Raw genomic sequence first — 17,052 nt, forward strand, 5'->3', positions numbered from 1 at the left:
CTAGTGGGGTCCTGTCCTCTATCAGAGCATTCCCTGTGTGTGTGCTGGGTGTCGGTACGATTGTGTCGACATGTATGAGGAGGAAAATGATGTGGAAGCAGAGCAATTGCCTGTATAAGTGATGTCACCCCCTAGGGAGTCGACACCTGACTGGATGGTTGAATTTAAAGAACTACGTGACAATGTCAGCACTTTACAAAAAACTGTTGACGACATGAGACAGCCGACAAATCAATTAGTGCCTGTCCAGGCGTCTCAGACACCGTCAGGGGCGATAAAACGCCCGTTACCTCAGTGGGTCGACACAGACCCAGACACGGATACTGAGTCCAGTGTCGACGGTGAGGAGACAAACGTAATGTCCAGTAGGGCCACACGTTACATGATCACGGCAATGAAGGAGGCATTGAACATTTCTGACACTACAAGTACCACAAAGAAGGGTATTATGTGGGGAGTGAAAAAACTACCAGTAGCTTTTCCTGAGTCAGATGAATTAAATGAGGTGTGTGATAAAGCGTGGGTTTCCCCCGATAAAAAAGTGCTAATTTCTAATAAATTATTGGCACTATACCCTTTCCCGCCAGAGGTTAGGGCGCGTTGGGAAACACCCCCTAAAGTAGATAAAGCGCTCACACGTTTATCTAAACAAGTAGCGTTACCGTCTCCTGATACGGCCGCCCTCAAAGAACCAGTGGATAGAAGGCTGGAAAATATCCTGAAGGGTATATACACACATACTGGTGTTATACTGCGACCAGCAATCGCATCAGCCTGGATGTGCAGTGCTGGAGTGGCGTGGTCGGATTTCCTGACTGAAAATATTGATACCCTGGATAGGGACAGTATATTACTGACTATAGAGCATTTGAAGGATGCATTACTATATATGCGTGAAGCACAGAGGTATATTTGCACCCTGGCATCAAGAGTGAGTGCTATGTCCATTTCGGCCAGAAGAGCGTTATGGACGCGACAGTGGTCAGGGGATGCGGATTCCAAACGACATATGGAAGTATTGCCGTTTAAAGGAGAGGAGTTATTTGGGGCCGGTCTATCGGACCTGGTGGCCACGGCAACGGCCGGAAAGTCCACCTTTTTACCCCAGGTCACCTCTCAGCAGAAAAAGACACCGTCTTTTCAAACTCAGTCCTTTCGTTCCCATAAGTACAGGCGGGCAAAAGGCCACTCATTTCTGCCCCGGGGCAGAGGAAGAGGAAAAAGACTGCACCAGGCAGCCTCTTCCCAGGAGCAGAAGCCCTCCTCTGCTTCTGCCAAGTCTTCAGCATGACGCTGGGGCTTTACAAGCGGACTCGGACACGGTGGGGGCCCGTCTCAAAAATTTCAACGCGCAGTGGGCTCACTCGCAAGTGGACCCCTGGATTCTGCAGGTAGTATCACAGGGGTACAAACTGGAATTCGAGACGTCTCCCCCTCGCCGGTTCCTGAAGTCTGCTCTACCAAAGTCTCCCTCCGACAGGGAGGCAGTTTTGGAAGCCATTCACAAGCTGTATTCCCAGAAGGTGATAATCAAGGTACCTCTCCTACAACAGGGAAAGGGGTATTATTCCACGATGTTTGTGGTACCGAAGCCGGACGGCTCGGTGAGACCAATTTTAAATCTAAAATCCTTGAACACTTACATAAAGAGGTTCAAATTCAAGATGGAGTCACTCAGAGCAGTGATAGCAAACCTGGAAGAAGGGGACTTCATGGTGTCTCTGGACATCAAAGATGCTTATCTCCACGTCCCAATTTACCCTTCTCACCAAGGGTACCTCAGGTTTGTAGTACAAAACTGTCATTATCAGTTTCAGACGCTGCCGTTTGGGTTGTCCACGGCACCTCGGGTCTTTACCAAGGTAATGGCCGAAATGATGATTCTTCTTAGAAGAAAAGGCGTTTTAATTATCCCTTACTTGGACGATCTCCTGATAAGGGCAAGGTCCAGGGAACAGTTAGAAGTCGGAGTAGCACTATCTCAGTTAGTGTTACGTCAGCACGGGTGGATCCTAAATATTCCAAAATCGCAGCTGATTCCAACGACACGTCTCCTGTTCCTAGGAATGATTCTGGACACAGTCCAGAAAAAGGTGTTTCTCCCAGAGGAGAAGGCCAGGGAGTTATCCGAGCTAGTCAGGAATCTCCTAAAACCAGGCCAGGTGTCAGTGCATCAGTGCACGAGGGTCCTGGGAAAAATGGTGGCTTCTTACGAAGCGATTCCATTTGGAAGATTCCATGCAAGAACGTTTCAGTGGGATCTTCTGGAAAAATGGTCCGGATCGCATCTTCAGATGCATCAGCGGATAACCCTGTCGCCAAGGACAAGGGTGTCTCTTCTGTGGTGGCTGCAGAGTGCTCATCTACTAGAGGGCCGCAGATTCGGCATTCAGGATTGGATCCTGGTGACCACAGATGCCAGCCTGAGAGGCTGGAGAGCAGTCACACAGGGAGAAAATTTCCAAGGCTTGTGGTCAAGCATGGAAACATCTCTTCATATAAACATTCTGGAACTAAGGGCCATTTACAATGCCCTAAGTCAAGCAAAACCCCTGCTTCAGGGTCAGGCGGTATTGATCCAATCGGACAACATCACGTCAGTCGCCCACGTAAACAGACAGGGCGGCACGAGAAGCAGGAGGGCGATGGCAGAAGCTGCAAGGATTCTTCGCTGGGCGGAGAATCATGTGATAGCACTGTCAGCAGTGTTCATTCCGGGAGTGGACAACTGGGAAGCGGACTTCCTCAGCAGACACGACCTTCACCCGGGGGAGTGGGGACTTCATCCAGAAGTCTTCCAAGAGATGGTAAACCGTTGGGAAAAACCAAAGGTGGACATGATGGCGTCCCGTCTCAACAAAAAACTAGACAGATATTGCGCCAGGTCAAGGGACCCTCAGGCAATAGCGGTGGACGCTCTGGTAACACCATGGGTGTACCAGTCAGTGTATGTGTTCCCTCCTCTGCCTCTCATACCAAAAGTACTGAGAATCATAAAAAGGAGAGGAGTAAGAACTATACTCGTGGTTCCGGATTGGCCAAGAAGGACTTGGTACCCGGAACTTCAAGAGATGCTCACGGAGGACCCGTGGCCTCTACCTCTAAGAAAGGACCTGCTCCAGCAGGGACCTTGTCTGTTCCAAGACTTACCGCGGCTGCGTTTGACGGCATGGCGGTTGAACGCCGGATCCTGAAGGAAAAAGGCATTCCAGAAGAAGTCATCCCTACCCTGATAAAGGCCAGGAAGGATGTAACCGCAAAACATTATCACCGCATTTGGCGAAAATATGTTGCGTGGTGTGAGGCCAAAGAGGCCCCTACAGAGGAATTTCAACTGGGTCGCTTCCTACATTTCCTGCAAACAGGACTGTCTATGGGCCTAAAATTAGGGTCCATTAAGGTTCAAATTTCGGCCCTGTCGATTTTCTTCCAAAAAGAACTGGCTTCAGTGCCTGAAGTCCAGACGTTTGTCAAAGGGGTACTGCATATACAGCCTCCTTTTGTGCCCCCGGTGGCACCTTGGGATCTCAATGTGGTTTTGGGGTTCCTAAAATCACATTGGTTTGAACCACTCACCACTGTGGAATTAAAATATCTCACATGGAAGGTGGTAATGCTGTTAGCCCTGGCTTCAGCCAGGCGTGTCTCAGAATTGGCGGCTTTATCTTATAAAAGCCCTTACCTGATTTTTCACACGGATAGGGCAGAATTGAGGACTCGTCCTCAATTTCTCCCAAAGGTGGTTTCAGCGTTTCACGTAAACCAGCCTATTGTGGTGCCTGCGGCTACTAGGGACTTGGAGGACTCCAAGTTACTGGACGTAGTCAGGGCCCTCAAAATATATATTTCCAGGACGGCTGGAGTCAGGAAATCTGACTCGCTGTTTATCCTGTATGCACCCAACAAGCTGGGTGCTCCTGCTTCTAAGCAGACGATTGCTCGTTGGATTTGTAGTACAATTCAGCTTGCGCATTCTGTGGCAGGCCTGCCACAGCCAAAATCTGTAAAAGCCCATTCCACAAGGAAGGTGGGCTCATCTTGGGCGGCTGCCCGAGGGGTCTCGGCTTTACAACTTTGCCGAGCAGCTACTTGGTCAGGGGCAAACACGTTTGCTAAATTCTACAAATTTGATACCCTGGCTGAGGAGGACCTGGAGTTCTCTCATTCGGTGCTGCAGAGTCATCCGCACTCTCCCGCCAGTTTGGGAGCTTTGGTATAATCCCCATGGTCCTTACGGAGTCCCAGCATCCACTTAGGACGTTAGAGAAAATAAGAATTTACTTACCGATAATTCTATTTCTCATAGTCCGTAGTGGATGCTGGGCGCCCATCCCAAGTGCGGATTGTCTGCAATACTTGTATATAGTTATTGTTACAAAATTCGGGTTATTATTGTTGTGAGCCATCTTTTCAGAGGCTCCTTCGTTTATCATACTGTTAACTGGGTTCAGATCACAGGTTGTACGGTGTGATTGGTGTGGCTGGTATGAGTCTTACCCGGGATTCAATATCCTTCCTTATTATGTACGCTCGTCCGGGCACAGTATCCTAACTGAGGCTTGGAGGAGGGTAATAGGGGGAGGAGCCAGTGCACACCAGCTAGTTCAAGCTTTTACTTTTGTGCCCAGTCTCCTGCGGAGCCGCTATTCCCCATGGTCCTTACGGAGGCCCAGCATCCACTACGGACTATGAGAAATAGAATTATCGGTAAGTAAATTCTTATTTTTGACAAACAAAAAACTGTCAAAATTAAATTACAGGTTTTTCTCTTACCTTTCTTTTTTCTAAATAACCCTGAGTGGCTTAAAAGAATAGTCTCATTATGACTAACAAAAAGATCAACAATAAATTGCAGGTGTTTATTTTGTCTTTCTTCTGGGTCTGCATGCTTGAGTTGCACACAGTATGTGACAAGTCTTAGGTTCCAACTATCAAAAAAAGTCCAAACTCTATTGGGACCTCTAAATATTGGCACTGCACATTTCTAATATACATACTTGGAGAACAAGTAACCTTAAGTTATTATTTTTGCAATGCTACATACACATTTTTTGTTTTACGTTGTTATGTTATTTTTAAAATGTTTTATCTTCATTAAATGAAATTGTGTTTTCTCCAGCTATTTGCATTTTTTCTTAAATAATTTGAGTTTTACTTTAAAAATGGTAAAAACTGAATAAGAAATTATTTGGCTAGTGGCTTGTTGGTCTGGGTGTATGATTCTTGCTTCGGGTGCAAAAGGTGCCAGGTTCATATCCTGGATGAGCCTGTTTTCTCAGGTTCTTTAAAAGTGCTTAGTTCAATTATCTGATAGTATTTTAAAATACTAATGTATTCCAACAGTTTCACTTCCAATTTCATTAGTATACATGAAAATACATGAACAGTAGGCTCGTTGGTATAGGGGTATGATTCTCGCTTAGGGTGCGAGAGGTCCTGGGATTAAATCGCAGACGAGCCCATCTTCTCAGGTTCTTTTAAATCCCATGGTTCCATTATCTGATTGATGTCAATTGCCTGAGTCAAAAGCATCAAGTGAATTTTTCTTTTGCCAATCCATAAAAAAAAGTATATACTTATGCATATTTAGTAAACTGTCAACCATTTGGTGGTATATTGGGTAAACTGTAGATTCCATTTTGTCTAAGTAACTTTGAGTGGCTGCAAAGAAGTCTCATTTTGACAAATAAAAAAGTCAAAATGAAATTACAGGTTTTTCTCTTACCATGCTTTTTTCTAAGAAACAATGAGTGGCTTAAAAGAATAGTCTCTTTTTGACAAACAAAAAGGACAACAATTAATTGCAGGTTTTTGTTTTTTTCTTTCTTCTTGGTCTGTATGCTTAAGTTGCACACAGTATGAGACAAGTCTTAGGTTCCAGCTATCAGAAAAGTTAAAACTCTATAGGAACCCATAAATCTTGGCACTGAAATTTCCAAATATGCATACTTGGACCAAAAATGTACCTTAAGGAAACATTTTAGCTATGCTACAAATATTTTTTTTAAATTGTTATGGTATTTTTAAAATGTAACATCTTTTTTTCCAGCTTATTGCATTTTTTTATTAAATAATTTGAGTTTTACTTTAAAAATGGTAAAATCTGAATGAGAAGTCCTTGGGCAGATGGCTCGTTGGTCTAGGGGTATGATTCTCGCTTTGGGTGCGAGAGGTCCCGGGTTCAAATCCAGGACGAGCCCATCTCTTCATGTACTTTTAAAGTCCTTAATATCTGATAGTATTTAATAGTATTTTAAAATACTCACTAATGTATACAAACAGTTTTACTTACAATTTCATTAATATACATAAAAAAGACATGCACAGTGGGCTCGTTGATTCTTGCTTAGGGTGCGAGAGATCCCCGGTACAAATCCCGGATGAGCCCATCTTTTAAAGGTATATACTTATGCATACTTGGTAAAATGTCAACCATTTGGTGGTATATTGGGTAAACTATAGATTCCATTTTGTCTAAGTAACCTTGAGTGGCTTAAAAGTCTAATTTTGACAAACAAAAAACTGTCAAAATTAAATTACAGGTTTTTCTCTTACCTTTCTTTTTTCTAAATAACCCTGAGTGGCTTAAAAGAATAGTCTCATTATGACTAACAAAAAGATCAACAATAAATTGCAGGTGTTTATTTTGTCTTTCTTCTGGGTCTGCATGCTTGAGTTGCACACAGTATGTGACAAGTCTTAGGTTCCAACTATCAAAAAAAGTCCAAACTCTATTGGGACCTCTAAATATTGGCACTGCACATTTCTAATATACATACTTGGATAACAAGTAACCTTAAGTTATTATGTTTGCAATGCTACATACACATTTTTTGTTTTAAGTTGTTATGTTATTTTTAAAATGTTTTATCTTCATTAAATGAAATTGTGTTTTCTCCAGCTATTTGCATTTTTTCTTAAATAATTTGAGTTTTACTTTAAAAATGGTAAAAACTGAATAAGAAATTATTTGGCTAGTGGCTTGTTGGTCTGGGTGTATGATTCTTGCTTCGGGTGCAAAAGGTGCCAGGTTCATATCCTGGATGAGCCTGTTTTCTCAGGTTCTTTAAAAGTGCTTAGTTCAATTATCTGATAGTATTTTAAAATACTAATGTATTCCAACAGTTTCACTTCCAATTTCATTAGTATACATGAAAATACATGAACAGTAGGCTCGTTGGTATAGGGGTATGATTCTCGCTTAGGGTGTGAGAGGTCCTGGGATTAAATCACAGACGAGCCCATCTTCTCAGGTTCTTTTAAATCCCATGGTTCCATTATCTGATTGATGTCAATTGCCTGAGTCAAAAGCATCAAGTGAATTTTTCTTTTGCCAATCCATAAAAAAAAGTATATACTTATGCATATTTAGTAAACTGTCAACCATTTGGTGGTATATTGGGTAAACTGTAGATTCCATTTTGTCTAAGTAACTTTGAGTGGCTGCAAAGAGGTCTCATTTTGACAAATAAAAAACAGTCAAAATGAAATTACAGGTTTTTCTCTTACCATGCTTTTTTCTAAGAAACAATGAGTGGCTTAAAAGAATAGTCTCTTTTTGACAAACAAAAAGGTCAACAATTAATTGCAGGTTTTTGTTTTTTTCTTTCTTCTTGGTCTGTATGCTTAAGGTATGGGGTTAAACACCAACCAGTATGGTATTAATCTGACATTTAATATCAGTGATTTAGAGGTAAACTTCTTGGATCTCCGTATTTATGTGGACAACGGAGTAATTAAAACTAGTAACCATACTAAACCCACTGACTGCAATTCATACATAGATTACAGTAGTAACCACCATTTAAACTGGCTGAAAAGTATTCCAAGAAGCCAGTTTCAAAGGATAAGGCGAAATTGCACCGATATTGATAAGTATTGGGAGCAGGCACAAACCCTGCAGGAACAATTTGAAATAAAGGGATATGATCAAGAGAATGTGATATCTACCATGAAGAAAACTGGGGAATATGATCGCATAGATATGTTAACTACAAATCCCTTTAGAAACAATGAAAGGTCAAATGAAGTATTTTTTATTACTGCATATAATAGTCAATATAGACAGGTTGAACAAATAATAAGAAAACATTGGTCCATTCTAGGAAAAGACCCCTGTCTTAAAGATGTTGTTTCAAGGGTACCTAAATTCACTTACAGAAGAGCTAAAAATCTGAAGGAAAGTATAGTAAGCAGTGTGGTTACGGCCCCAAAAATGCACACTAGGAACAGATCAAAGGGCTTTTTTAGATGTGGCATGTGTTCTATGTGTAAAATGTGTAAAAGTAAAGAAAGCAAAATCACACAATATAAGTCTGTAAAAACCCAAAAGTCCTACGATATTAAAGACTTCATAACATGCAACTCTAAGAACGTTGTATATCTCCTAGAATGTGTCTGTGGGTTGCAGTACGTGGGCAGAACTACCCGTGCGCTTAAAATAAGGATGGCTGAGCATGCCCGTAATATTAAAAAAGGGTTAGAAACCCACAATGTATCATTGCACTTTAAAAATGCCCATGCCTGCAATATTAACCATCTAAAGAATTTTAGTGGAATTAAATTGATTACCCCTAATTGGAGAACCAATGATGGGGAAAAACGATTGGCAAAAAGTGAGATGAGGACCATTTACGAGCTAAAAACCTTGGTCCCAAATGGACTAAATGTAGAATTTGAAATGAAATGGTTCCTCTGATTGAAGTCAGCTTGTGCTAAAAGGATGAGTAAAAAATATGTGAATGTAACGGTACATATGGGAGATTTGAGTATCAGCTGCCTTATGAATATATGGAATGTAGATGTTTGATTAACTACTAACAAATCTCTATTTATGTTGTCTTTGTCTTTTGGCGATGAGAATACATGAACATTTATCTCTGTGCTGTGGAGAACGGGTTATGCGTCCCAGGGGACTTCCTGTTTTGCGTTCCATCCCATCCAGCCGGAAATACGTCAGTGCAGAAAGGAACTGACGAGAGACAACGGTTTCCATGGCTACTGATGCGGGGAAGGACAATTTGGCGATGCGGTTTCCACGACAACGCACAGGAAACACGTCGTCAGTGAAGGAACACTTTAAGACGCGCAACATCATGGAGATGTACGTGTTTCCCGTGGAGCCGGAACCGGAAGTGACGACCCGACACAGCACGATAAGAATATGTGGATATAGAATCCGGATTATAAAGAACTATCCCTTATAGAATGAATAGAGACTTATATTAAGGATGTTCCAGAACGGGATTTGCAGAATACCAATTAATGGGAAAATTTATTTTTCTCTCGTTTTGCTTATGTTAATCGGATGTTTAATATGTAAGAAATTATGTATAGGTACTTAAGAATACAATAGTAGCCATTTTAAATACCAGAATCATGTATATAATAGATGCCCATATCAGGGGTGTCTGATTGGTCTCAAAAGTGGGAGGGAAACTCAGTTGGGTTTAAAAGGCCGACTGGGTAGGTCTCAAACATGCCCTGAGGAAGGATTTTTCCGAAACGCGTTGGTTTTTATCTATTTTTACCCAGGTCTAAAGGTTTACCTTCCATCATCTGAACTCTCCAATTAGGAACCCTGGCAGTAAGTGCCAAAAAAATTTTTTTTTTGGGGTGAAATTATCACCATCGGTTCCAAAGGGAGCAGAGAGGGACAAACCCAGACGGCCTTGTGAGGGTATATGTATGTTTTTATTGTATGAGAATTTTATTAAAAACTTCACTTTTTTACCATTGTGGACGTATGGTATTATAAAAACTGAGTGCTCGAGACTGGAAAGAAGTGGTTCCTTCCCATTATCCGCCCAGCGAATGCTGACTGCAAAAGAAACCTTTCAAGGAACATAGGGATATACCCAAAGGTGAGCATCATAATAAGGGAGAGGGTGCCTTCAGATTGTGGTGGATATGGTGTGATATATGAAGATCTTAAAGAAACCTTTCAGAACATATAGGGCCCATATATGAGGTGAGCATCTTACTAAGAGGGGCTATAGAAAAGGAGGATCAGTGGAAAATTTTGTGAAAAGATACCTTTATGTGTGTACCATCATTCGGAAGGAGGTCAGTTTGGAGGTGCGAACTGCACGGAGAGCAGAGAACATCGGATATTTAAAGTGTATCTTGTAAAGAAATTCTCTGTCTTTAGGATTAGAAGCGCTTGTGTGCTACTCCAATCTTTGTAACATTTATGTATTTTGGAAGTGGTGTTTCCAAGGGGTTTTTGTACAAAGCTGCTATAAGGGCGCGAGTCATTACTCTCTTTTTTCTTTTTGTATGCTTAAGTTGCACACAGTATGAGACAAGTCTAAGGTTCCAGCTATCAGAAAAGTTAAAACTCTATAGGAACCCATAAATATTGGCACTGAAAATTCCAAATATGCATACTTGGACCAAAAATTTACCTTAAGGAAACATTTTAGCTATGCTACAAATAATTTTTTTAAATTGTTATGGTATTTTTAAAATGTAACATCTTTTTTTCCAGCTTATTGCATTTTTTAATTAAATAATTTGAGTTTTACTTTAAAAATGGTAAAATCTGAATGAGAAGACCTTGGGCAGATGGCTTGTTGGTCTAGGGGTATGATTCTCGCTTTGGGTGCGAGAGGTCCCGGGTTCAAATCCCAGAAGAGCCCATCTCTTCATGTACTTTTAAAGTCCTTAATATCTGATAGTATTTAATAGTATTTTAAAATACTCACTAATGTATACAAACAGTTTTACTTACAATTTCATTAATATACATAAAAAAGACATGCACAGTGGGCTCGTTGATTCTTGCTTAGGGTGCGAGAGATCCCCGGTACAAATCCTGGATGAGCCCATCTTTTAAAGGTATATACTTATGCATACTTAGTAAAATGTCAACCATTTGGTGGTATATTGGGTAAACTATAGATTCCATTTTGTCTAAGTAACCTTGAGTGGCTTAAAAGTCTAATTTTGACAAACAAAAAACTGTCAAAATTAAATTACAGGTTTTTCTCTTACCTTTCTTTTTTCTAAATAACCCTGAGTGGCTTAAAAGAATAGTCTCATTATGACTAACAAAAAGATCAACAATAAATTGCAGGTGTTTATTTTGTCTTTCTTCTGGGTCTGCATGCTTGAGTTGCACACAGTATGTGACAAGTCTTAGGTTCCAACTATCAAAAAAAGTCCAAACTCTATTGGGACCTCTAAATATTGGCACTGCACATTTCTAATATACATACTTGGATAACAAGTAACCTTAAGTTATTATTTTTGCAATGCTACATACACATTTTTTGTTTTAAGTTGTTATGTTATTTTTAAAATGTTTTATCTTCATTAAATGAAATTGTGTTTTCTCCAGCTATTTGCATTTTTTCTTAAATAATTTGAGTTTTACTTTAAAAATGGTAAAAACTGAATAAGAAATTATTTGGCTAGTGGCTTGTTGGTCTGGGTGTATGATTCTTGCTTCGGGTACAAAAGGTGCCAGGTTCATATCCTGGATGAGCCTGTTTTCTCAGGTTCTTTAAAAGTGCTTAGTTCAATTATCTGATAGTATTTTAAAATACTAATGTATTCCAACAGTTTCACTTCCAATTTCATTAGTATACATGAAAATACATGAACAGTAGGCTCGTTGGTATAGGGGTATGATTCTCGCTTAGGGTGTGAGAGGTCCTGGGATTAAATCGCAGATGAGCCCATCTTCTCAGGTTCTTTTAAATCCCATGGTTCCATTATCTGATTGATGTCAATTGCCTGAGTCAAAAGCATCAAGTGAATTTTTCTTTTGCCAATCCATAAAAAAAAGTATATACTTATGCATATTTAGTAAACTGTCAACCATTTGGTGGTATATTGGGTAAACTGTAGATTCCATTTTGTCTAAGTAACTTTGAGTGGCTGCAAAGAAGTCTCATTTTGACAAATAAAAAACAGTCAAAATGAAATTACAGGTTTTTCTCTTACCATGCTTTTTTCTAAGAAACAATGAGTGGCTTAAAAGAATAGTCTCTTTTTGACAAACAAAAAGGTCAACAATTAATTGCAGGTTTTTGTTTTTTTCTTTCTTCTTGGTCTGTATGCTTAAGTTGCACACAGTATGAGACAAGTCTTAGGTTCCAGCTATCAGAAAAGTTAAAACTCTATAGGAACCCATAAATCTTGGCACTGAAATTTCCAAATATGCATACTTGGACCAAAAATGTACCTTAAGGAAACATTTTAGCTATTCTACAAAAATTTTTTTTAAATTGTTATGGTATTTTTAAAATGTAACATCTTTTTTCCAGCTTATTGCATTTTTTAATTAAATAATTTGAGTTTTACTTTAAAAATGGTAAAATCTGAATGAGAAGACCTTGGGCAGATGGCTCGTTGGTCTAGGGGTATGATTCTCGCTTTGGGTGCGAGAGGTCCCGGGTTAAAATCCAGGACGAGCCCATCTCTTCATGTACTTTTAAAGTCCTTAATATCTGATAGTATTTAATAGTATTTTAAAATACTCACTAATGTATACAAACAGTTTTACTTACAATTTCATTAATATACATAAAAAAGACATGCACAGTGGGCTCGTTGATTCTTGCTTAGGGTGCGAGAGATCCCCGGTACAAATCCCGGATGAGCCCATCTTTTAAAGGTATATACTTATGCATACTTAGTAAAATGTCAACCATTTGGTGGTATATTGGGTAAACTATAGATTCCATTTTGTCTAAGTAACCTTGAGTGGCTTAAAAGTCTAATTTTGACAAACAAAAAACTGTCAAAATTAAATTACAGGTTTTTCTCTTACCTTTCTTTTTTCTAAATAACCCTGAGTGGCTTAAAAGAATAGTCTCATTATGACTAACACAAAGATCAACAATAAATTGCAGGTGTTTATTTTGTCTTTCTTCTGGGTCTGCATGCTTGAGTTGCACACAGTATGTGACAAGTCTTAGGTTCCAACTATCAAAAAAAGTCCAAACTCTATTGGGACCTCTAAATATTGGCACTGCACATTTCTAATATACATACTTGGATAACAAGTAACCTTAAGTTATTATGTTTGCAATGCTACATACACATTTTTTGTTTTAAGTTGTTATGTTATTTTTAAAATGTTTTATCTTCATTAAATGAAATTGTGTTTTCTCCAGCTATTTGCATTTTTTCTTAAATAATTTGAGTTTTACTTTAAAAATGGTAAAAACTGAATAAGAAATTATTTGGCTAGTGGCTTGTTGGTCTGGGTGTATGATTCTTGCTTCGGGTGCAAAAGGTGCCAGGTTCATATCCTGGATGAGCCTGTTTTCTCAGGTTCTTTAAAAGTGCTTAGTTCAATTATCTGATAGTATTTTAAAATACTAATGTATTCCAACAGTTTCACTTCCAATTTCATTAGTATACATGAAAATACATGAACAGTAGGCTCGTTGGTATAGGGGTATGATTCTCGCTTAGGGTGCGAGAGGTCCTGGGATTAAATCGCAGACGAGCCCATCTTCTCAGGTTCTTTTAAATCCCATGGTTCCATTATCTGATTGATGTCAATTGCCTGAGTCAAAAGCATCAAGTGAATTTTTCTTTTGCCAATCCATAAAAAAAAGTATATACTTATGCATATTTAGTAAACTGTCAACCATTTGGTGGTATATTGGGTAAACTGTAGATTCCATTTTGTCTAAGTAACTTTGAGTGGCTGCAAAGAAGTCTCATTTTGACAAATAAAAAAGTCAAAATGAAATTACAGGTTTTTCTCTTACCATGCTTTTTTCTAAGAAACAATGAGTGGCTTAAAAGAATAGTCTCTTTTTGACAAACAAAAAGGACAACAATTAATTGCAGGTTTTTGTTTTTTTCTTTCTTCTTGGTCTGTATGCTTAAGTTGCACACAGTATGAGACAAGTCTTAGGTTCCAGCTATCAGAAAAGTTAAAACTCTATAGGAACCCATAAATCTTGGCACTGAAATTTCCAAATATGCATACTTGGACCAAAAATGTACCTTAAGGAAACATTTTAGCTATGCTACAAATATTTATTTTAAATTGTTATGGTATTTTTAAAATGTAACATCTTTTTTTCCAGCTTATTGCATTTTTTTATTAAATAATTTGAGTTTTACTTTAAAAATGGTAAAATCTGAATGAGAAGAACTTAGGCAGATGGCTCGTTGGTCTAGGGGTATGATTCTCGCTTTGGGTGCGAGAGGTCCCGGGTTCAAATCCCGGACGAGCCCATCTCTTCATGTACTTTTAAAGTCCTTAATATCTGATAGTATTTAATAGCATTTTAAAATACTCACTAATGTATACAAACAGTTTTACTTACAATTTCATTAATATACATAAAAAAGACATGCACAGTGGGCTCGTTGATTCTTGCTTAGGGTGCGAGAGATCCCCGGTACAAATCCTGGATGAGCCCATCTTTTAAAGGTATATACTTATGCATACTTAGTAAAATGTCAACCATTTGGTGGTATATTGGGTAAACTATAGATTCCATTTTGTCTAAGTAACCTTGAGTGGCTTAAAAGTCTAATTTTGACAAACAAAAAACTGTCAAAATTAAATTACAGGTTTTTCTCTTACCTTTCTTTTTTCTAAATAACCCTGAGTGGCTTAAAAGAATAGTCTCATTATGACTAACAAAAAGATCAACAATAAATTGCAGGTGTTTATTTTGTCTTTCTTCTGGGTCTGCATGCTTGAGTTGCACACAGTATGTGACAAGTCTTAGGTTCCAACTATCAAAAAAAGTCCAAACTCTATTGGGACCTCTAAATATTGGCACTGCACATTTCTAATATACATACTTGGATAACAAGTAACCTTAAGTTATTATGTTTGCAATGCTACATACACATTTTTTGTTTTAAGTTGTTATGTTATTTTTAAAATGTTTTATCTTCATTAAATGAAATTGTGTTTTCTCCAGCTATTTGCATTTTTTCTTAAATAATTTGAGTTTTACTTTAAAAATGGTAAAAACTGAATAAGAAATTATTTGGCTAGTGGCTTGTTGGTCTGGGTGTATGATTCTTGCTTCGGGTGCAAAAGGTGCCAGGTTCATATCCTGGATGAGCCTGTTTTCTCAGGTTCTTTAAAAGTGCTTAGTTCAATTATCTGATAGTATTTTAAAATACTAATGTATTCCAACAGTTTCACTTCCAATTTCATTAGTATACATGAAAATACATGAACAGTAGGCTCGTTGGTATAGGGGTATGATTCTCGCTTAGGGTGCGAGAGGTCCTGGGATTAAATCGCAGACGAGCCCATCTTCTCAGGTTCTTTTAAATCCCATGGTTCCATTATCTGATTGATGTCAATTGCCTGAGTCAAAAGCATCAAGTGAATTTTTCTTTTGCCAATCCATAAAAAAAAGTATATACTTATGCATATTTAGTAAACTGTCAACCATTTGGTGGTATATTGTGTAAACTGTAGATTCCATTTTGTCTAAGTAACTTTGAGTGGCTGCAAAGAAGTCTCATTTTGACAAATAAAAAAGTCAAAATGAAATTACAGGTTTTTCTCTTACCATGCTTTTTTCTAAGAAACAATGAGTGGCTTAAAAGAATAGTCTCTTTTTGACAAACAAAAAGGTCAACAATTAATTGCAGGTTTTTGTTTTTTTCTTTCTTCTTGGTCTGTATGCTTAAGTTGCACACAGTATGAGACAAGTCTTAGGTTCCAGCTATCAGAAAAGTTAAAACTCTATAGGAACCCATAAATCTTGGCACTGAAAATTCCAAATATGCATACTTGGACCAAAAATTTACCTTAAGGAAACATTTTAGCTATGCTACAAATAATTTTTTAAATTGTTATGGTATTTTTAAAATGTAACATCTTTTTTTCCAGCTTATTGCATTTTTTTATTAAATAATTTGAGTTTTACTTTAAAAATGGTAAAATCTGAATGAGAAGACCTTGGGCAGATGGCTCGTTGGTCTAGGGGTATGATTCTCGCTTTGGGTGCGAGAGGTCCCGGGTTCAAATCCCGGACGAGCCCATCTCTTCATGTACTTTTAAAGTCCTTAATATCTGATAGTATTTAATAGCATTTTAAAATACTCACTAATGTATACAAACAGTTTTACTTACAATTTCATTAATATACATAAAAAAGACATGCACAGTGGGCTCGTTGATTCTTGCTTAGGGTGCGAGAGATCCCCGGTACAAATCCTGGATGAGCCCATCTTTTAAAGGTATATACTTATGCATACTTAGTAAAATGTCAACCATTTGGTGGTATATTGGGTAAACTATAGATTCCATTTTGTCTAAGTAACCTTGAGTGGCTTAAAAGTCTAATTTTGACAAACAAAAAACTGTCAAAATTAAATTACAGGTTTTTCTCTTACCTTTCTTTTTTCTAAATAACCCTGAGTGGCTTAAAAGAATAGTCTCATTATGACTAACAAAAAGATCAACAATAAATTGCAGGTGTTTATTTTGTCTTTCTTCTGGGTCTGCATGCTTGAGTTGCACACAGTATGTGACAAGTCTTAGGTTCCAACTATCAATAAAAGTCCAAACTCTATTGGGACCTCTAAATATTGGCACTGCACATTTCTAATATACATACTTGGATAACAAGTAACCTTAAGTTATTATGTTTGCAATGCTACATACACATTTTTTGTTTTAAGTTGTTATGTTATTTTTAAAATGTTTTATCTTCATTAAATGAAATTGTGTTTTCTCCAGCTATTTGCATTTTTTCTTAAATAATTTGAGTTTTACTTTAAAAATGGTAAAAACTGAATAAGAAATTATTTGGCTAGTGGCTTGTTGGTCTGGGTGTATGATTCTTGCTTCGGGTGCAAAAGGTGCCAGGTTCATATCCTGGATGAGCCTGTTTTCTCAGGTTCTTTAAAAGTGCTTAGTTCAATTATCTGATAGTATTTTAAAATACTAATGTATTCCAACAGTTTCACTTCCAATTTCATTAGTATACATGAAAATACATGAACAGTAGGCTCGTTGGTATAGGGGTATGATTCTCGCTTAGGGTGTGAGAGGTCCTGGGATTAAATCGCAGACGAGCCCATCTTCTCAGGTTCTTTTAAATC

The 17,052-nt window shown here is 38.3% G+C and overlaps 3 non-coding genes across 3 annotated transcripts; all 3 read left to right on the top strand.

Annotated features, from left to right (window-relative positions):
* The first annotated feature begins 6,128 nt into the window (after positions 1-6,128).
* TRNAP-UGG (transfer RNA proline (anticodon UGG)) lies at positions 6,129-6,200 on the top strand. Its single transcript has one exon. It is a non-coding gene; the product is annotated as a tRNA-Pro (tRNA).
* Positions 6,201-14,133: 7,933 nt separating this feature from the next.
* On the top strand, positions 14,134-14,205 carry TRNAP-UGG (transfer RNA proline (anticodon UGG)). The gene has a single exon. It is a non-coding gene; the product is annotated as a tRNA-Pro (tRNA).
* Positions 14,206-15,914: 1,709 nt separating this feature from the next.
* TRNAP-UGG (transfer RNA proline (anticodon UGG)) lies at positions 15,915-15,986 on the top strand. The gene has a single exon. It is a non-coding gene; the product is annotated as a tRNA-Pro (tRNA).
* The last annotated feature ends 1,066 nt before the right edge of the window (positions 15,987-17,052 follow it).

Source organism: Pseudophryne corroboree, chromosome 3 (assembly GCF_028390025.1).
Source record: "Pseudophryne corroboree isolate aPseCor3 chromosome 3, aPseCor3.hap2, whole genome shotgun sequence".
Taxonomy (NCBI): Eukaryota; Metazoa; Chordata; class Amphibia; order Anura; family Myobatrachidae; genus Pseudophryne; species Pseudophryne corroboree.